The sequence below is a fragment of the Giraffa tippelskirchi genome, chromosome 5, assembly GCF_054371585.1.
Source record: "Giraffa tippelskirchi isolate mGirTip1 chromosome 5, T2T-mGirTip1v1.2.pri, whole genome shotgun sequence".
NCBI lineage: Eukaryota > Metazoa > Chordata > Mammalia > Artiodactyla > Giraffidae > Giraffa > Giraffa tippelskirchi.
The window spans coordinates 72,848,499-72,871,612 of NC_137279.1; the positions used below are offsets into that span (position 1 = coordinate 72,848,499).

At 37.3% G+C, this 23,114-nt stretch overlaps 2 pseudogenes; one reads left to right on the forward strand and one right to left on the reverse strand.

Annotated features, from left to right (window-relative positions):
• LOC145505196 (complement factor H-like) overlaps positions 1-7,090 on the forward strand; it is an 80,601-nt pseudogene extending 73,511 nt beyond the window's left edge.
• A 426-nt stretch (positions 7,091-7,516) lies between these two features.
• Positions 7,517-23,114, reverse strand: part of LOC145505197 (complement receptor type 1-like) — a 58,706-nt pseudogene continuing 43,108 nt past the window's right edge.

Here is a 23,114-nt window from a genome sequence, read left to right on the forward strand (position 1 = left end):
AACAAAAAATTGGTTACTTATCTTCCAAATTATTAGAGCAACTAAAAGAGTTTCACCTATTTGCTTCAGGTAGGAAATAACAAGAAAGAAAAGGAATAGCATGGATAGTATCTGTCACTTTTTCCAGAAAATCATCTACTTCTGCTTCATTGACTATGTAAAAGCCTTTGACTATGGATCACGACAAACTGGAAAATTCTTAAAGAGATGGGAGTACTAGACCATCTTACCTGTTTCCTGAGAAACCTGTATGCAGATCAAGAGACAACAGTTAGGACCTTACATGGAACACTGACTGGTTCAAAATTGGGAAAGGGGTATAACAAGGCTGTATACTGTTACCCTATTTATTTAACTTATATGCAGAGCACATCATGCAAAATGCCAGATTGGAAGAGTTAGAAGTTGGAATCAAGATTGCTGGGAGAAATATCAGTAACCTCAGATATGCAGATGATACCACTGTAATGGGCAGAAAGCGAAGAGGAATTAAAGAGATCTTGAGCAAGCTAGCCAGTAATCACTTCCCTATGTGCTCTCCACTGTCTGGATCTCTCAGAGATGTTCACGGAGTTACACAGGGAAGAGAAGAGGGAGGAAGGAGACAGATGTGGCCACGAGGAGAAAAGGGGGAATCAAAAGGGGAGAGACAGATCCAGCCAGTAATCAGTTCTCTAAGTGTTCGGGGCTGGTGCACCATGATGACCTGGAGGGATGGGGTGGGGAGGGAGGTGGGAGGAGGGTTCTGGAAGGGGAAAATATGTACACCCATGGTGGATTCATGGCAATGTATGGCAAAACAAATACAATATTGTAAAGTTAAAAAATAGATAATACACTAATTTAAAATAAAAAATAATAAGTAATAAAAGAGATCTTGATGAAAGTGAAAGAGGAGAGTGAAAAGCTGGCTTATAACTCAACATTCAAAAAAAGAAGATCATGCCATCAGGTCCCTTAATTTTATGGCAAATAGAAGGGGGGAAAGTGGAAGCAGTGACAGATTTTCTCTTTTTGGGCTCCAAAGTAACTATGGATGGTGACTGCAGCCATGAAATTAAAAAGTCACTTGCTTCTTGGAAAGAAAGGTATACAAACATAGACAGCATATTAAAAAGCAAAGACATCACTTTGCTGACAAAGGTCCATCTAGTTAAAGCCATGGTCTTTCCAGTAGTCACGTATGGATGTGAGAGTTGGACCATAAAGAAGGTTGAGCACCAAAGAATTGATGTTTTTGAATTGTAGTGCTGGAGAAGACTCTTGATAGTTTCTTGCACAACAAGGATATCAAATGAGTCAACCCCAAAGGAAAGCAACCCTGAGTACTCATTGGAAGGATTGATGCTAAAGCTGAAGCTCCAATAGTTTGGCCACCTGATGAGAACAACTGACTCATTGGAAAAGACCCTGATACTGGGAAAGATTAAAGGCAAAAAGAGTAGAGGGTGACCAAGGATGAGATGGTTAGATGGCATCACCAATTTACTGGACATAAGCTTTGTCAAATTTTGAGAGATAATGAGAGATAGAGAGGCCTGGTGTGCTACATTTCATGGGGTCTCAAATAGTCGGACATGACTTAGTGACTGAACATCAACAACAATCCATTTCTTATACAATAAAAGTGTAGCCTGTGCTTTTTTAAATTTCTTTCATTTTCTAGTTTTATGGATATAGTTTATGACTTTAGAAATTGTTTTTAAATTATGATTACATTGCAAAGTTTCATTATTTAACAGCTAATTCTGTTATTGTATTTACTTTTTTTTTAATAAATTTATTTATTTTAGTTGGGGGCTAATTACTTTACAATATTGTAATAGTTTTTGCCATACATTGACATGAATCAGCCATGGGTTTACATATATTCCCCTTCCTGGACCCCCTACCCACCTCCCTCCCCATCCCATCCCTCTGGGTCATCCCATTGCCCCGGCCCTGAGCCCTTGTCTCATGCATCGAACATGGAATGGTGTTCTATTTCACATACGATAATATACATGTTTCAATGCTATTCTCCCAGAACGTCCCACCCTCACCTTCTCCCTCAGAGTCCATAAAATTGTTCTATGCATCTGTGTCTCTTATTCTGTCTCGCATATAGGGTTATCGTTACCATCTTTCAAATTCCATATATATGCATTAGTATACGGTATTGGTGTTTTTCTTTCTGGCTTACTTCAGTCTGTATAATGGGCTCCAGTTTCATCCATCTCAGTAGAACCGATTCAAATGTATTTTTTTTAATGGCTGAGTAATATTCCATTGTGTGTATGTACCACAGCTTCCTTATCCATTCGTCTGCTGATGGACATCTAGGTTGCTTCCATGTCCTGGCTATTGTAAACAGTGCTGCGATGAACATCAGGGTACACGCGTCTCTTTCAATTCTGGTTTCCTCGGTGTATATGCCCAGCAGTGGGATTGCTGGGTCATATGGCAGTTCTATTCCCAGTTTTTTAAGGAATCTCCACACTGTTCTCCATAGTGGCTGTACTAGTTTGCATTCCCACCAACAGTGTAAGAGGGTTCCCTTTTCTCCACACCCTCTCCAGCATTTATTGCTTGTAGACTTTTGGATAGCAGCCATTCTGACTGGTGTGAAATGATACCTCATTGTGGTTTTGATTTGCATTTCTCTAATAATGAGTGATGTTGAGCATCTTTTCATGTGTTTGTTAGCCATCTGTATTTCTTCTCTGGAGAAATGTCTGTTTAGTTCTTTGGCCCATTTTTTGATTGGGTCGTTTATTTTTCGGGAATTCAGCTGCAGGAGTTGCTTGTATATTTTTGAGATTAATTGTTTGTCTGTTGCTTCGTTTGCTATTATTTTCTCGCATTCTGAAGGCTGTCTTTTCACCTTGCATATAGTTTCCTTTGTTGTGCAAAAGCTTTTAATTTTAATTAGGTCCCATTTGTTTATTTTTGCTTTTATTTCCAATATTCTGGGAGGTGGGTCACGGAGGATCCTGCTGTGATTTATGTCGGAGAGTGTTTTGCCTATGTTTTCCTCTAGGAGTTTTATGGTTTCTGGTCTTACGTTTAGATCTTTAATCCATTTTGAGTTTATTTTTGTGTATGGTGTTAGGAAGTGTTCTAGTTTCATTCTTTTACAAGTGGTTGACCAGTTTTCCCAGCACCACTTGTTAAAGAGATTGTCTTTTCTCCATTGTATATTCTTGCCTCCTTTGTCGAAGATAAGGTGTCCATATGTGCGTGGGTTTATCTCTGGGCTTTCTATTTTGTTCCATTGATCTATATTTCTGTCTTTGTGCCAGTACCATACTGTCTTGATGACTGTGGCTTTGTAGTAGAGCCCGAAGTCAGGCAGGTTGATTCCTCCAGTTCCATTCTTCTTCCTCAAGATTGCTTTGGCTATTCGAGGTTTCTTATATTTCCATACAAATTGTGAGATGATTTGTTCTAGTTCTTTGAAAAATTCCATTGGTAGCTTGATAGGGATTGCATTGAATCTATAGATTGCTTTGGGTAGTATACTCATTTTCACTATATTAATTCTTCCAATCCATGAACACGGTATATTTCTCCATCTGTTTGTGTCCTCTTTGATTTCTTTCATCAGTGTTTTATAGTTTTCTATATATAAGTCTTTTGTTTCTTTAGGTAGATATATTCCTAAGTATTTTATTCTTTTTGTTGCAATGGTGAATGGTATTGTTTCCTTAATTTCTCTTTCTGTTTTCTCATTATTGGAGTATAGGAATGCAAGGGATTTCTGTGTGTTAATTTTATATCCTGCAACTTTACTATATTCATTGATCAACTCTAGTAATTTTCTAGTAGAATCTTTGGGGTTTTCTATGTAAAGGATCATGTCATCTGCAAACAGTGAGAGTTTTACTTCTTCTTTTCCTATCTGTATTCCTTTTATTTCTTTTTCAGCTCTGATTGCTGTGGCCAAAACTTCCAAAACTATGTTGAATAGTAGTGGTGAAAGTGGGCATCCTTGCCTTGTTCCTGATTTTAGGGGAAATGCTTTCAATTTTTCACCATTGAGGATAATGTTTGCTATATGCACCTAACATAGGAGCACCACAATATATAAGGCAAATACTAACAAGTATGAAAGGGGAAATTAACAATAACACAATAATAGTGAGAGACTTTAATTCTCCACTCACGCATATGGATAGATCAACTAAACAGAAAATTAACAAGGAAACACAAACTTTAAATGATACAATAGACAAATTAGATTTAATTCATATTTACAGGACTTTCCACCCCAAAACAATCAATTTTACCTTTTTCTCAAGTGCACACGGAACCTTCTCCAGGATAGATCACATCCTGGGCCATAAATCTAGCCTTGGTAAATTCAAAAAAATTGAAATCATCCCAGCCATCTTCTCTGACCACAATGCAGTAAGATTAGACCTCAATTACAGGAAAAAAACTATTAAAAATTCCAACATATAGAGGCTAAACAACACGCTTCTGAATAACCAACAAATCACAGAAGAAATCAAAAAAGAAATCAAATTATTCATAGAAACGAATGAAAATGAAAACACAACAACCCAAAACCTATGCAACACTGTAAAAGCAATACTAAGGGGAAGGTTCATAGCAATACAGGCGTACCTCAAGAAACAAGAAAAAAAATCAAATTAATCAACTAACTCTACACCTAAAGCAACTAGAGAAGGAAGAAATGAAGAACCCCAGGGTCAGTAGAAGGAAAGAAATCTTAAAAATTAGGGCAGAAATAAATGCAAAAGAAACAAAAGAGACCATAGCAAAAATCAACAAAACTAAAAGCTTGTTTTTTGAGAAGATAAACAAAATTGACAAGCCATTAGCCAGACTCATCAAGAAACAAAGGGAGAAAAATCAGATCAACAAAATTAGAAATGAAAATGGAGAGATCACAACAGACTCCACAGAAATACAAAGGATCATAAGAGACTACTACCAACAGCTATATGCCAATAAAATGGACAACTTGGAAGAAATGGACAAATTCTTAGAAAAGTATAACTTTCCAAAACTGAGCCAGGAAGAAATAGAAGATCTTAACAGACCCATCACAAGCACGGAAATCGAAACTGTAATCAGAAATCTTCCAGCAAACAAAAGCCCAGGACCAGACGGCTTCACAGCGGAATTCTACCAAAAATTTAGAGAAGAGCTAACACCTATCCTACTCAAACTCTTCCAGAAAATTGCAGAAGATGGTGAACTTCCAAACTCATTCTATGAGGCCACCATCACCCTAATTCCAAAACCAGACAAAGATGTCACAAAAAAGGAAAACTATAGGCCAATATCACTGATGAACATAGATGCAAAAATCCTTAATAAAATTCTAGCAAACAGAATCCAACATCATATTAAAAAGATCATACATCATGACCAAGTGGGCTTTATCCCAGGAATGCAAGGTTTTTTTAACATCCACAGATCAATCAATGTAATACACCACATTAACAAATTGAAAGAAAAAAACCAAATGATTATCTCAATAGATGCAGAAAAAGCCTTTGACAAAATTCAGCATCCATTTATGATAAAAACCCTCCAGAAAGCAGGAATAGAAGGAACATATCTCAACATAATAAAAGCTATATATGACAAACCCACAGCAAACATTATCCTCAATGGTGAAAAATTGAAAGCATTTCCCCTAAAGTCAGGAACAAGGCAAGGATGCCCACTTTCACTACTTTTATAAATTTGTTGAAAATATAACACTTTTTGAAATTTGTTTCTACCAGTTTTGTTTTTGCCAATTTCCTACCTCACCAATACTCATCATTATCCTTTAAAAATACTTACGATTGCATAAATTTATCTTTTCTTTCTCCCAGGAAATATGCTCCCTGAAAAGTATAAAGGTGTTATTTTTAGGTCCTTGCTTATATTTTAATGTACATGTATAGTCTCTAGACATTAACAAAACATTAGAAACTCTATCCTCTGCAAATTAGTGATATTAAAGATTGATGTGATGTCAATGTATTTTAATTTCTTTTGCAGATATTATGTTTATTAATTTCCCATCTGCACTCAATTTTTTTTTCATTTTCCCTGAGATACAGAATATTCTCTAGTAATGGCTAAGTATGGGCTTATTCTTTACCCTTCTGCAACCTTTGTTACATGTATTTTGAATCATCTTACTCTTTTATACATAACTTCTCTTTTCTTCTTTTACTTAATTCTAAGACACTTTGATTAATTTTTTTTCAGTCTCCAGTTTTCTACAATAGTCAGTGTGCTTATTCACAGATTTTTTTAGTCTGACATTTATGCTTTTTGTTCATATGCAAACTTGTAATATATCATAAGATCAATGGTTTTTATTTTATACCATTGAGAGGCTCACTCATTCACTAGCACAAAACAAAGAGTGTACTGTCAGAGAATGTATGCATTGTACTTGGAGAAAGAAGTGTTTACATTTACTCTAATTTTATTTTGCTGGATTATAGATTCTATGATTGGTAAAGTCCTTGTTAGCAAAGTTTCTGAAGGCCATAAGTTATTTTGGGGTGTTTATCATGACAGTATTGATGCACCAATATTTCCTAACTAGTTCAGTGGCTCCCACTGGGAGTGAGATTGAGATTGCACTGTATGCTGAGCAATGGTAAGCACCAAAGTTGGGACTACTGCCCAGTAAACACAAGGTCTGACATTTTCACAGGGTCTCTATTGAGGGTTGAATAGTGTTCCCCAAAATGTATGTTGAAGGCCTAATCCCCAATCCCCATGAATGTGACGTTATTTGGAAATAAGATATTTGTAGACATAGTCATATTAATATGACATCATTAGGATGGGCCCTAATTAAAAAGATTGGAGTACTTATAAAAAAAGAAACTTGGGCATCAAGACCCACACAGAGAGGAGGGTGTCATGTGAAGATACAGACACAGAGCAAAGATGGCTATGGGAAGACAGAGACAAAAACTTGAGTGATGTGTAAAAGGCCAAGGAAGGCCTGAGATTACCATGATCTGAAAAAATCAAGGAGGAATCCTCCCTCAGAGGCTTTGGAGGGAACATGTTTGGCTGACATGTTGATTTTTTACTTCTAGACTCCAAAACTGTGAAAGAATAAATTTTATTGTTGTTCTGAGCTACCCAGTTTGTCACACTTTGTTACGGCAGCCCTAGCAAACAAGCAGTGACATCACCTTTAAGATCTGCTTTCTACACAGTTGCTTCATGGTCTTCTCTTTCTTGAAGCAATGTCTTCTCTGGGTTCAGGCTCTGTGTATGGTTTGCCTTTGCCTTCACCACATTTTCTTACTTTCTACCTAGTGAATACCTGACTTTTGCTGTATGCACTTCTCTGGTTTTCAGCAAGGATACAGATTTTCCCTCAAATCCCATCATACCTTTCTTCTTTTCAATTAGGTGTTCAAAAAATCTATCTTCAAACTTTTTAAGAGCAGATAGAAATAGCCTAGTCCTCCTTTCTGAGATATAACCAGAAAGGAGAATTTCTGTCCTGCAACTCTTGACAAGAGTTGTTGCTTGAAAATCACCCTCTATTACAAGAAAAATTGACTCTGGATCCAAGCAGGTGTCTGTATCTATGTGAGCCACACCATTCATAGGATCTGGAAGAGTTTTATGGTTTTTCCTTGGGAAAGAAACAGAATTGGAGTCAGGTAGACTAATCTGGACTTTTGATAGTGTATAACAAATTATTCCCATCTGACTATTACTTTCAGAAGAGCACATGCAATTCTGATGGTTCTATAGATTTCTCCATCTTGCAGAACCTCACCAGAATGCCTCAGAATTAGCCACCCACTAAACATCACTTTCAAAGAGATCGCCACTCTAGATTTGCCTCAAATCTCTTATTAAAATATAAAGTTATTTGTGGACTTTTGTCCCACCAGTGTAATTTTTCTTCCCTAATTATTCAAACAGTTTGCATCTCCTGAAATATTTTTTTCCTTATCTTTTTATTCCCCTATAACAAATGGAGTTTTCCTGCAAGTATTCCTTGAAACTTTCTTAGGAAATAAGCATTTCAACCAATCATTAGAGATAACCTGTAAGACAAACTCTTACATCCACCTGATCACACATGTTTGACAGAATTTCCTTACCACTAAAATTTGGAAAATTTATATATGATTTTATTGATACTTTGACACCTTGGGAACACCCCAATGAAGGGTTTACTCATGTTTACAGACATCTTTGACACTAGACCACGTGAGATTTTGTAGACATGTGATAGAGAATGACTTCCTGTGTTATTCAGGATGGCATTCATACCTTAACAATGTCCCAATGGAAAACTCAGTTTTATTGGTTTGGATATTCAACTTGGCAAACTGGAAAAGATCTAGGGCATTACAGTGATCCAGGTACCAAAAAGTCAAGAACATAAGAGTTAAAAAAAGATACCTAATGCCATTCTTCTTTCTTTAGTATTAGATTTGAGGTTACACAAAAGAAACTTTTATTTTGGAAAGATAACGTCTTTGTAATCTTTGTTGTTGTTGTTTGTTTGTTTTTGCCTTAAAAATCATTAGTTTTATTTTTTTATTTTTTTTCCAGAAAAGGATGGTGTTTTAATGTTTGGAAATCCATTAATGCAATTCACTTATTGACACTGGGGCTGTATAATTCTTTTTTTTTTTTTTAATAAATTTATTTATTTTAGTTGGGGGCTAATTACTTTACAATTCCTTGTAATCTTTGAAGGGAAAGTTCCATTAGCATGTGTTCATTAGAAAACAAACTATATGAAAGTCTGTTTTGTTATCTGGACATTTTATTTATACCATTTACTGTAAAAGACAGCTCCCATTCAATGTTTCACATTTTCAGGGAGACAGAGAGTGTTTCTGCCCATCTTCCACCTGGTTTGGTGTCTGTGTACTTCAGTGCATCAAAACCTCAGTAAAAGGCTTATAAGCAAGAAACGCAGAACTCAAGATGTTTTCTGAAACTTGTAAGCAATCACTAGCTTTCTAGGTCTGATTCCTAGGCAGGCCATTGCAAGACAACGAGGTAATAAATATCATCTCCTCAAAATGAAACCACCAACAACAAAATCTACAGTTATTATAAGAAAACATGGTTTGACATGTATGTTGAATCAAAGTCTAGCTTTAGCTTTAAAACCCTGTGCCTATAGCACTAGGCTCAATGAGTGAAGACTCACTTTGTATTCAATTAGAAGGAAATCAAAAAACTATATATACTTGGAAAAATAGCAATCATTTCCACTTTGTTTTGATAATAATTTCTCATTTAGTTTCTATCGAGCTCTCTCTTCTTCCCTTTCATTTTTTTTCATATAGTGAAAGCTTTGCTAGATACAATTCTTCACCCAGAGAATTCTGTCTGAAGATTTGCAAACCAATTTCTCATCTCTTCAACATAATTAAATACTTTTCCTCAATATGAAAATTTGATTTATTTTCAATATATTTCAATTTGTTTATCCTTTACAGGATATATTTTGATCTGTATTGCCAGTTTCTTTTTTAATTGAGAACTTGAATATTAGGTATAACTAGCTTCTAGTTCAAGGAGTTCCCCCTTATAAATAAAACCTACTGGACAGAGGAGCCTGGTAGGTTCCTAGTCCACGAGGTCGCAAGAATCGGACATGACTTAGCGACCAAACCACCACTGCTGCTGCTGCTGCCAAGTCGCTTCAGTCGTGTCCGACTCTGTGTGACCCCATAGACGGCAGCCCACCAGGCTCTGCCGTCCCTGGGATTCTTCAGGCAAGAACACTGGAGTGGGTTGCCATTTTCTTCTCCAATGCATGCAAGTGAAAAGTGAAAGTGAAGTTGCTCAGTCGTGTCCGACTCTTCGCAACCCCTTGGACTGCAGCCTACGAGGCTCCTCCGTCCGTGGGATTTTCCAGGCATGAGTACTGGAGTGAGTTGCCATTGCCTTCTCCGAAACCACCACTACCAAAGGCCAAATGAACGTGAAGATGGTCTGGCAGATCTCCAGTCTAAAGAGTCTACCGGATAAAACAATGGCTGCCATCTCAGTACAGGTTGTTGTTGTTGTTGAGCCAACCAGTCATGCCTGACTCTTTGCCTCCCTGTCCCTCACCATCTCCCAAAGTTTGCCCTAGTTCATGTCCATTGCATTGGTGATGCCATAAAACCATCTCATACTCTGACTCCCTTTTCTCCTTTTGCCCTCTACCGGTGAAAAAAACCAAAATCTCAGAATTTAGGCGATTGCCTCTCGCTGTTAACTCAGTGAATCTAAACTAGGTCTCAGTATTTGTAAACAGGCACATTAGGAAACCCCAAGTTGAAACCATGGTGTTTCTGGAGAAGAGTGAGGACAAAAATGACTTGAGTGTCTGTTCTTGGTCTATTCGCTTCGAGAACTGCTCTTTTCTTTCAGAGATCTCCAGCAGTGAATATGTTATGTGAAAGAGTCACTTCAACAATTTCCTTTCTCCTTCTGTCTTCACTTTCTGAATGTTCATGTCTCTGTGGTGTTGATTACCTTAGGAAACCTTCTCCAGATCTTAGAAATACACTATCTTTTGCATTTTCTCACTGAGTTTATGTTTCTTTGTTTTTTGTTTTGTTTTGTTTTTTCTTTTCACTAGAGAAGGAATACTTCAACAGCTGAAATTAGTGTAAAGCTAAGGAGCAAGTCAGCCTTCTAATCACTTGGAATTTGCTCTGATGGTAAAGAACCTGTCTGCCAGCTTAAAAGATGCAAAGTCTCAGGTTCTGTCCCTGAGTCAGGAAGATCCCCTGGAGAAGGAAATGGGTACTCACTCCAGTATTCTTGCTGGAAACATTCCACGGACAGCGGAGCCTGGCTGGCTACAGTCTATCGGACACGACTAAGCATGCACACACATAGCCCATATTGGCTAAAACAATCTTTGTGTTTAGTTTACAATGTAGCCCAATTTTCATAGTGAATGCACACGACTGAAGCGACTAGGCTATTAATAGCAAATCTGCAGGCTTTGTTTTTTGCTGGTCTGTGCTTCTCTCCAAAATCTATGAAGATGGTCAACTTACGCCAATTTAGGTTCATAGATATTTCCTTTTGGTTCCTATTCTTTGACAACATTTTCCTTCTAATTCTAATAGATGGACTTTCCTGGTGGTCCGGTGGTTAAGAATTATCCTTGCAATACAGGGGATTCAGGTTCCATCCCTGATTGGGGAACTATGATCCCACACACCATGAAGCAACTAGGCTGAACACCAAAATTGCTGAGCATGTGTCTCTGGAGCCCACGTGCCACAACTAGAGAGACTGCATGTCACAGCTACTGAAACCTTGTACTCTGGGGCCCAAGCACAGCAACTATTGAGCTGTGGCTCCACAACTAAACTAAAGAGCTTGTGCACAGCAGCAAAAGATCCCGCCTGACCCTACAAAGATTCCTCATGCCACAACCAAGACCCAACAGAGCTAAATATAAAAATAAAATAAGCTAAAAGGATGTATTGTATAGCATAACACCTGCTTCTTCAATCTGCAATGCAGGAGGCCTAGTTCGATCCCTGGGTCAGGAAAATCTCCTGAAGAAGGAAATGGCAACCCCCTTCAGTATTCTTGCCTGAAGAATTCCATGGACAGAGGAGCCTGGTGGGCTATAGTCCATGGAGTCACAGAGAGACACAACTGAGTGACTAGAACCAAAGCTCATCAGATTCTTACACATTGATGTCTCTAAAAACTATTTACTATTGATTTGGCATTTAATTTTGTCAAGTGCACAAATAAACACCACCTTGTAATTATGGAAACTTGGAGAGTCTTGTTTAGATATTCTGAACCCTTTTGGAATGTAGAGTAGTGTGCACTAAGCTGGAAGTGCACAGTGAGGGGCAGGACCTCTCCAGATTCCTTTCCCCTGACTGTCACTGGTGCAGCAGATGGTGCTCTCCCCAGTGAGGCTGAAGCTCATTCCTTTCTAGGTGCAGGTTACATGTATAAGTTACTTCTTTTCCAAAAGGAAAGACTTCCAGAGGTTTTCCTGTGTGTCTCCAACTAACGATATCAGGTTGATTTGGACACATAATTTCTGGAAAGAAGGTAAAAAGTCTGTTTTATTGAAGAGTTTTCACCAGAGGTAATCTGCAGTCATAGGTGCTATGGTTGGTCCTGCCTAAAAACCCAGAATGGACTAGATCAACTGAGATTTCAATCTCAATTTTTAATCAAAACTGTACAAAAGAATTTGCTTATCTGAATCTTCCAGGCTTTTAAATATTCTGAATAAGAGAAATTTACACCTTTAATTAATTAAGTACCAAAACTTTTAAAGAAGCAAAAGGATCTCTTGGAGGATAAGTCATTCATTTACCCAAAGTATATTAATTGAGTACTTATTCTGTGTCAGCCATTCATCAGGGTCTAGTGATAAAATGGTGAAGAACACAGATAAATTCCTTGTCCTCCAAGGAGCTTACATTCTCAGGAAAGATTTCTACATATGTATTCCACATATACTAATCATCTAATCATTGCATATTGGAGACTCATGTTTTAATCAGCTTATTGTTTCTGAATCTTTCAGCATAATTATCTAGATACAAGTTCTGAGAATTTAAGGAGTCTTAAACAGCTCAGCCTGTGTAGTTCTCCATTTTCCTCTTATTCCTGCACTGCTCTGATCTACCATCTCCATAAAAATTACTTTAATTATTTCTTCTTTCTTGTGTCACCTCTCCACTTAAGTATAAATAACACAGGACAGGGAGTTTGCTCGTCTTGTTCACTGCTATAACACCAGTGCCTGGAAGAACATCAAACACAGAGTATATGCTAAATAAATTGAATTAAATGAATGAATGTTTTATACTTCTATATTAGCAAATGCAAAAACCGTAGAGTACTTCGATGACATTAAACAAAAGAAAGAAAAGAGAAAAAAAAGAAATTGGTGAAAGCGTCACATTAGCTAATCTTTCCTGATTTAGAGGCAAACTACAGCAGGATTTATTATATTAAACAAAGAATTCTAAATGGCGGAGCCTGATCAGATGGTTCCCAAAACATACAATGCACTTGAAAGCGAATTACAACAAATTGAATCACAATAAAATACTCATAAAACAAGCAAATACTTGTCAATAATTAGAATTAGAAAATAGAGAAACAACTGCTAGAGAGGCCAGGAGTCAAATTGCAAACAGATTAAAGGGAGAGATTGGCCTTCAGTGTTATCCCTTCTACACACATTCACTGGAGCACTGTTATTTCAAAGGTTTTCCATTCCAACTAAGACACAGTAACTAGCAGAACTGCCTTTTAATGGGAATCTAAGGAAGAAAATATTTGTGAATATGGGAACATTTTCAACCAAAATGCCATTCTGTTTGCAAAAATCTCATCATTTTGAGGATCCGAAACCAACAGGTGGCAGGGGTGCAGACACCACATCAATCTTGAAAAGTCACAGCTTCCAGAGTGGTGAGGGATAACAGCAAATCACCATTAAATGGTCACATTATACAGACCCAGCCTAAAATGAAGAAGGCAGTTGTAGCATAGCTGCCATCTCCTTGATCCTGGATCCAGACTCAGAGAAATCAGTCTCTTTCTGAGCACCCCATGGTAACGCTGATAAATCATCTCATAGTCATTATTAGAATAAAACATCCTCCAAGTGAAGACACTGGAACAGCTAGCAAAACAGCTGCCAGTTTGGATTAAGAAAGCAAAGAATAACTGGAAAGAGAACAATGACTATTCTTTTATCTCTATATTTGTGGTGGTGATGTAGAAAGTTCACAACAGCATGTTGGGCTACAAAAGAGTAAATATAAATATCCTGGGAGCAAAAATGAAAGGAGATTGGAAATAATTCTGGTACAAAATCCTCCAAAATTTTCAATGTATGTTGAACCTTTGTGTGTGTGTGTGTTCAGTCACTCAGTCATGTCCAACTCTTTGCAACCTTATGGACTGTAACCCACCAGACTCCTCTGTCCATGGGATTTTCCTTGGCAAGAATACTGGAGTGGGTTGCTATTTCCTCCACCAAGGGATCCTCCTGACCCAGAGATTGAACCTGTATCTCTTGCATCTCCTGCATTGCAAGTAGATTCTTTATCACTGAGCCACCAGGTAAGACTGGGCTCTCATGGTTCCTAAATTTATTGGGTACTGGTATTTGGCTGCTGGCTAGGATTCTTTGGAACATTTTGAGATCAGGTGGTTTATTGCTCATGCTTTATACTTCCCATGTAGAGATGTGCATGCTGTGAAGGGCCTAAGATTCTGATAAACAAGTGAATGACCTTACTTAAAACATTAACATCAGCCACCATAATCCCATTTCAGAGCCCTTAGCCTGTTACTAACCAGGTGACATATGATTGGATGAACTATAATTATACCTTCACTCCTACTACAAAATTTACTTTTGATGGTTAAAAGTTTTCTGAAATAATTCTTAAATGATCTCAGTTATTTTTAATAAGCTTTTCCCACATACCAATCTTTTTCTGGATCTCTGAAAATTGCTCTTTTTCTTTTATGCTTGGAGAGTATGATTTCTTCACTTAATGTGTCACCTATATATGCTCATAACTAGTAGCTGTACTTGTGTTTTTGAACTTGCCATTTAATTTATGTTTCAGGTTTTCCTTCATTTATCATGTTATTAGTTCCACCTCTTCCTCACTCTTACTTTCCATATACACTTCCCAAATTTAATACCCCTGAATATTTCCTTTTTTTTTTTCAAAATCACACTAAACCCTTTTTAAATGAAGCTCAGTTTCAGTGTTCAGCAGGCCAATCAGCTCACACTCACCCCTCATCACAAATGAAGGATACTTTTGCTCCAAGGTGGAAATTAAGTAGAAAGAGTACACTTCCATTAGGAAGTTAGTCCAAAAAGTCAGCACAAGATTTCACTAGGGAAAAGAAAACACAGGAATGAGATTTTCCCATGAGGGACAAAGAGATTGATCTGCAAGCCAGAGAGTATAGGCACATTGGGGGGCTGCCGGGCTCCAGTCTCCCTGGGATGTGCAGCACAGAGAAGCAGTCCTTCTGACATCATAGCTGGGCTATAGAACACTTCCTGTCCAAGAGAAAAGTCATCCTTGTGGCTTGGAGTGTGTTTAGCATGCAGAATTTCTGGAGGTGGCTGAAGTACTGGAGAAAGGGAAAAAAAGGCCTCTTAATTGTGTGAAAATAACTTTTCCTCATTGATAAGCTAGCCAAGAGACTCATAACCATAAGTTATGTTTTAACAGTTGTGGTAGACTAACATTTTATTGATGGCAGATTTAAACAGAAAGAGAGAGAGATTCTTGTTAAAAGAACTGATACACTGCAGAACAGTGACTAGAACTGAGACATCCTCAGTTCATGGTTTTCCATCTAAAGTACACTCCTGAGAGGACATAGCAGACAGTTCCTGTCCACCTTTTGTTCTGTTTATATCACTGTTCATTCAGTACACAGTTGTTAGATTGATGGATTTTTATATCTTCATACCTCCTTTCTAGAAAGGCATCACCAATTTACATCCACATTTTTGGCAATAAGAAATGCTTGTGCCCAAATCTCATCCAACATATTGCCCCATCACCTATCACACTATGCTGCGACCAGCAAAATTCAGACATCTCTTTCCAGCTCTGCAGTGGCCACCTGCCATGGTTTGGCAGAGAAAATCAGTCTCCTCTCAGCACTCTATAGAGCCAAGTCCTCCCCAACCACTCATTTCATTTGAATGAAAAGATAATCATTGAATGAAGTCTTCGAAAAAGCCTACAGTCCTCACAATAAGACTGCATATTCCATACTGTAATTTGTATCTGAGTCTCTGTCTCTTTGTACAGTTGGTTTGAACCCAGAATCAGAATACACTTGAATCTCTTAAATTATGTAAAACTGTAGTAACATAAAAAGTCATTTCAGTTGGCTTAAATAAGGTCAGTTTCTCTGCCTAGACTTTAGCTTTCTCAAGAATAAAATGGGGCATTGCACTAGAATAAATGACCCTTTTCAGGACTTTGTAAATACTCTGATGTTGTAATATCGAATTTCAGGGCTCATCAGTCCCTTGTTTCCCTTGATTAATAAGTGCACTGTGGTGTGATATTTAAGTATCGTGCTGGTTAAATCTCTGTTGACTAAGCGTCACAATTCTGCATTCTCCTTTGACTGCTGGGGCTACAAGCCTGAAATCTAAAACTGATTGTCTGTCTTGCCAGGTGTGTCCTGGTTAAGCGGACAACTGGAGGCATATATACTGAATTAAAAGGCAGAAAGATGATAGAAGTCATTCTTCTTGTAGACGGTCTCAGGAAATGGCAATTGATGGCTCTTTCTTAGTAGCAGCAACTTTAATTACATCAATAGCAATGACTGCATGCTCCAGCAACCTCAGCTACCTTCTGGCAGCAGTGGCAGGTTCTGCAGCATGAGCAGATGAAGGAAATACCTGTTCACTGACAGTTTCAGGCACCTGTGCTCTAGTCCAGAGGAAATGGCAGGCTCTTGAACTCTGGTAATGTTTCCTTCCTCCTTTAGATCTTCCTGCCCTTTTAACACCTATTACCTGCACTAAACCCCTCACTCTTTGAAATATATAGACCAGTTTTTATTTTCCTGGCTCTAGAATCAGGTAGACTTGGGTTCTGGTCCTCCCCATAGCTACTATCTAAATAATCTTGAACAGTTATCTAAACTAAGACTCACTTTCTCTGTAAAATGTGAAAAGAATATTAACTACCTCATGCCTTTATTTTAAGAATTAACTGCAAGGGGTGACCTGATAGCTCAGTTGGTAAAAATCCTGCCTGCAATGCAGAAGACCCCAGTTCCATTACTGGGTCTGGGAGAGCCACTGGAGAAGGACAGGCTACCCACTCCAGTATTCTTGGGCTTCCCTTGTGGCTCAGTTGGTAAAGAATCCGCCTGCAATGACAGAGACCTGGCTTTGATCCCTGGGTTGGGAAGATCCCCTGGAGAAAGGAAAGGCTACCCATTTCAGTATTCTGGCCTAGAGAATTCCCTGGACTGTATAGTCCATGGGGTCACAAAGAGTTGGACACAACTGAGTGACTTTCACTTTCACTTCACATAGACTATATAATGGTGTTTAACAAGAGGACTCATTATGTATTAGTGTTACAGTACTCAAGAGTAACTAATGAATTTTTTTAAAAAAGATTATTTTAACTTAAAAAAAAGAGTAACTAAAAGATTATAGAGAGTATCAGTGGTGATATGTGCAGAAAAAATTTGTTTATAAGAATCCCAAGGAGATTGTGTATTCTTTGTTCTGATTTATCTTTGCTTCTGAGTTTGAACATGTACACGTATGCACATACCTGCTTTATTTCATGTTTCCTCCCAAGAAAATGTACCCTTACACTGCTCACTAAACATCCTCCCCCCAGGACAAACACAAATCTCCTTATCCTCCTACAACTCGTGTCATTTGTAGGCACCTTCACGGCCTCAGTCAGGCTCACCCCTGGAACAACTGGGCAGCTCCAGCTCCCACATGTTTTGGGCCTGAAAATGAGCAATGGAGAGTCCTTTCATGGTAAAGCCAGACTGACACATAAAACTCACGGTTTCATATAAGAAAAAGAAACTTTTGTTTTCAGACATCTTTATTACATTTTCAGTGACTAGAGGTGTGCATTTATTAGCTATAATGCACTGAGTGGGAGGTCTGCTCCAGATGCCCACTTGATTGTCTTCGCTGGTGCAATATATTGATGGTTCATCCATGAGGTCAAACAGCTTTTGCCTTCTCTCTCCAAGATTGCAGTGGTAGGTCACCACTGTTTTGTACTTAAAATATTCCCTGTTGGTGCCATTGAAATCTCCATTGGTGATGGCTGGGTGTAGCCCACAAAGAATGCCTAGGGAAATGGAAAGCAGTGAATTAAAATGACTATTGAGAGAAATCATATGAGTCACTAAATTGTAACTATCTTTGTTTTACCTTTATTATTAGATTTGAATCTTTGCTAACCTAGATAAGTTTTTACAAAGTTGTAATTTACAGAGTCATGCCTAAATTCACTTTGAGTATACTTGGGTGAACATGAAAATATTTATGAAGCCGTAGACTATGTTAAGTATTTTGGAAATCTAAATGATGTAAATGGAAATATAAATTACCAATATTCATCAAAGTAGATATAGAAAGCTAGTATAGACCAAGAAACTTGTAAAAATAGAAGAAAAAATTTTCACAAAGAAGTTCTATCATAGTTTCATGTAGTATATACTTCTAAATGTAATTTCGAATGTTTCACAAGATATAAAGGAGAAAACTTACCAATTCATTTTATCAAGCCTAAGTTTGATATCATAACAGTATACCCAAGTAAAAGTGATCATAGAGTAGCCTGTGGGAAATGTCAGATACCTTTTTAAATGTAAAAGTAGGACATATCACATGGCAGGACATGGAAGAAATATATTTTTCTAACACCATATAACTGGAATAAGCAACACTGACCAAATTTCTAAAACAAAATTAAAATTCTTAAGAAAGTTTTGCTTCTGGTAATTTCAATAATTGACATCAAACATCTCTCCACCCATTTCCCGCTTACCCCCAGAGGAAAACTAAAAATGCTGGAAAAATATAAAATATGCATCAGGGTGCTAACAAATGAGGAACTATGGTCTCATAGAAGATGAAAATCCAGGAAAGAATCAAGCATCTGGGCTGCTTTTCCCTCGGGAAGGTTAGTTGATTCAGGAGGGGGCAATTTGATAGGCTCATTGAGTCAAAGGCTTCCCTGTTTCCCTGATAGCTCAGTTGCCAGAGAATCCGCCTGCAATGCAGGAAACCCCAGTCCCATTCCTGGGTTGGGAAGATCTGCTGGAGAAGGGATAGGCTACCCACTCCAGTATTCTTGGGCTTCTCTTGTGGCTTAGCTGGTAAAGAATCTGCCTACACTGTGGGAGACCTGGGTTCGAATCTTGGATTGGGAAGATCCCCTGGAGAAGGGAAAGGCTACCCACTCTAGTGTTCTGGGCTAGAGAATTCCCTGGACTGTATAGTCCCTGGGGTCCCAAAGAGTCGGACACAGCTGAGTGACTATCACTTTCACTTTGAGTCAAGGACAAAAATTGAAGTTCAGGGACTTCAAATTGGAAATTTTATTAATACCTCCTGATATGTACTGAGATCTCAAAAAACCAGGCTCTGCGATTCAAGATTATTAGAATTATTCTTCAAGTACTGGTGGCCCAGAAAAATAAGTTTTTGTAATTGAATTAAAGCCTCAGATTCCTAGGGTCCCCAGGTACCTGGCAGAAACAACAGCAACAATGAAATCCCTCTCTGGAATAAAATTTGTCATACAAAACCTTGAATTTATTTCTACAGAAAAGTTTGCCAATATAATTCATGATATACAATTAAAGGTAACCAGGTACTTGAAGAAGCAAAATAACAAGAATAAGACCTAGCATAGTCACTGACAATAGAAACTGACCCATTAGAACTCCAGAATTGGAATTTTTGCTATCAGACCGAAAAAAAAAAAACCTATATTACTACTACTAATAAAGGATAAAATACACAAAGTGTAAACTTTTTGTAAAAATTAAAAACAATTTAAGTGACAGGGCAAATAGAAAGAAACTAGTAAAAGTCCTACAATTATAAAATGCAATTACTGAAATTCTGAATTTGGATAAGATTAGTGGCAATTTAGACATGGTTGAAAATTTAATCATTGGAAATTAGGACAGAAGAAAACATCAAGAACACAGAGCGAGAAAAGAAACATAAATACACACAAGAGAGTAACAGTCTTGTAGAATAGAGGAATAAGGATAAGCATATATCTAAAATAGAAAAATAAGGCCTCTCACAATGAAAGGAGATAACAGAGCATAAACAACATGTGAAGTAGTAATGAAAGAGATTTTTCCAAAACTGATGAAATACATCGAACCACAAATTCAAGACATGATACAAACCCAAAAAAACAAATACAAAGAAATCCCTACCTAGACGCAGTATTAATATTGTAAAACATCAGAAGCAATTTTAAAAGCACTCGGAAAACAGAGAGGATAACTTTCAAAGGAATCATACTTAGAAAAATGTTTAAAACATTTATTGTCAGAAGACCTAAATACAAAAATGTTTAAAAATAAATCTTTAGGATGAAGGAAAATAGTGTCACATAGGACTGATAGAAATGCAATATGGAAGAAGTATAACAGAGTTAACATGTGGTTAAATATAAATAAATACCACTTTTATAACAGCAGCAACTATAATGTCTTCTGAGATACAAAATGTATGTAAAAACAGTAGGAAATGGCATGAAGACATAAATGGAGTTAAAACTGCTATGGGTTCTTGCATTGTTTGGGATGTGGTAAAATCATTATTTATACTAAATTAAATTATATAATTATAATAGGTTATAATTTAGCTAAATTCAATTATAATAAATCAAGGATCTACATTGCAGCCTCTAGGATAATAAATAAAATATACAAATAAATAAAATACTTGAGGAGAAAAAATAGGGTAATAAAATGATTAATTTAAAAATGTTAGAAAGGAAGAATAAAGGAAAAACTTAAGAAACAAAAAATAAATAACAAGATGCTAGACTTAAATCTCACTATATAAGTAACTATATTAATTTGAAATATTCCAAGCATTTCAATTAAGGGCAAATATTTTCAGAGAGAATGAAACAACAAAATCTGAGTATATGACATTTACAAGAGATAAATTTTATTTTATTTTTATTTATTTTTTGGCCATGCTGGGCAGCTTGCAAGCTCTTACTTAGTTCCCTTACCAGGGATTGAACTCAGGCTCTCAGCAGTGAGAGTATACAGTCCTAACCACTGAACTTCCAGGATATTCTCAGATAAATTTTAAATGTAAGACAGAGAATGGATGAAAGCAAAAGATTTTAAACATATGTAATACAAAAACAGAAAAGAAAGAATGTTGATGTATCTTTATTAATATTATAAAAATTGATTTTAAGGAAAGAAATATTATGAAAGGTAAAGAGGGACATTTCATTATGATAAAAGAGTCAATTCAGCAGGAAAGAAAAATAATAGAGATAGACAAGTCTAGTATAATCAGTGATTGTAGTGGTTTGAATGGTAACTCCCTAAAAAATATATTTTATGTCCTAATCCATGGAACATGTGAATGAGAATTTGTTTGAAAAAAGAGACTTTGAAGACTTAATTAAGTAAAGGATCTTGAAATGAGATCAACTTGGATTAACACAGTGGCTCTTCAGTCTAAAGAGAGCTTGTAAGAGAAGAGAAGGGTAGACATACAAAGGAGAAAATATGTGCAATGGAGGCAGATATTGTAGAAATGCATCTGTAAGTCAAGGAATGCCAAAGATTGTATAAGCCACCACAGGCAGGAAAGAGGGATAGGACAATTTTTTTTTTCTCCCAGGCAAAGAAATCAATCTTGCTGGCATCTTGATTTTGAACTTCTGGCTTCTGAACAGTGAGAAAAAAATTTTCGTTTTAACCTAATAAATTTGACTACACTAAAGGCTTTGACTGTGTGGATCGCAACAAACTGGAAAATTCTTGAAGATATGGGAATAGCAGACCACCTTACCTGTCTCTTGAGAGACCTGTATGCAGGTCAAGAAGCAACAGTTAGAACCGGACATGGAACAACAGGCTGATTCCAATTTAGGAAAGTAGTACATCAAGGCTATATACTGTCACACTGCTTATTTAACTTGTATGTAAAGTACATCATGTGAAATGCCAGACTGGATGAAACACAAGCTGAAATCAAGATTGCTGGAAGAAAATATCAATAACCTCATATATGCAGAGGAAACCACCCTTACATCAGAAAATGAAGAGAAACTGAAGAGCCTCTACATGAAGGTGAAGAGAAGAGTGGAAAAGATGGCTTAAAACTCAACATTCAAGAAGCTAAGATCAGGAGTAGTCCCAAGATGGCAGAGGAATAGGATGGGGAGACCACGTTCTCCCCAAAAAATTCATCAAAGGATCATTTGAATGTTGAGCAACTTCCACAAAACAACTTCTGAACACTGGTGGAAGACACCCGGCACCCAGAAAGGTAACCCAATCTCTTCAAAAGGAGTAGTCTTAAGGCTACTGTAAGAGAAGGACTGAAAGCCAGAGGCTTAACTCCAGAACTTTAGAACATCAGAGAACTCTTGACTCCAGGGAACACTAATAGGCAAGAGCTCACCTAAGAGTCTCCACACCTACGCTGAAACCAAGCTCTACCCAAGAGCCAACAAATTCCAGTGAAAGACACATCATGCTAATTCTCCAGCAAAACAGAAACTCAACCCTGAACATTAAAAGAAAAGGCTGCTCAAAGCCATGCCAAGCACATAGACACCCAAAACTCACCATTGGACATTTCATTGCACTCCAGAGGGAACAGATCCAGCTCCACCCACCAGAACACAGATGCAAGCTCCTCCAAACAGGAAACATTGGCAACCACTGGTCCAACCCCACCCATGGTGAGCAGATTCCACAGTTAAAAGGAACCATGAACTTCTAGCCTCCAGAAAGGGTACCCCAATCATAGCAATCTAAACAAAGTGAAAAGGCAGAGAAATATTCAGCAGGTGAAGGAACATTATAAAACCCCACCAAACCAAACAAAAGAGGAGGAGATAGGGAATCCACTTGAAAAAGAATTCAGAATAATGATAGTAAAGATGATCCAAAATATTGAAAACAAAAGGGAGTTACAAATAAACAGACTAGAGACAAGAATTGAGAAGATGCAAGACATGTTTTAACAAGGACCTAGAAGAAATTAAGAAGAGTCAATCAATAATGAATAATACAATAACTGAGATTAAAAGCACTCTGGAGGGAGCCAGAATAACTGAGGCAGAAGAGAGAATAACTGACGTGGAAGATAGAATGGTGGAAATAAGTGAAGCAGAAAGGAAAAAAGAAAAAAAAAGAATTAAAAGAAATGAAGACAAACTCAGAGACCTCTGGGACAATGATAAATGTCCCAACATTCAAATCATAGGTGTCCCAGAAGAAGAAGACAAAAATAAAGGGCATGAGAAAATATGTGAGGAGATAATAGCTGAAAACTTCCCTAAAATGAGAGAGGAAATAGCCACCTAAACCCAAGAAACCCA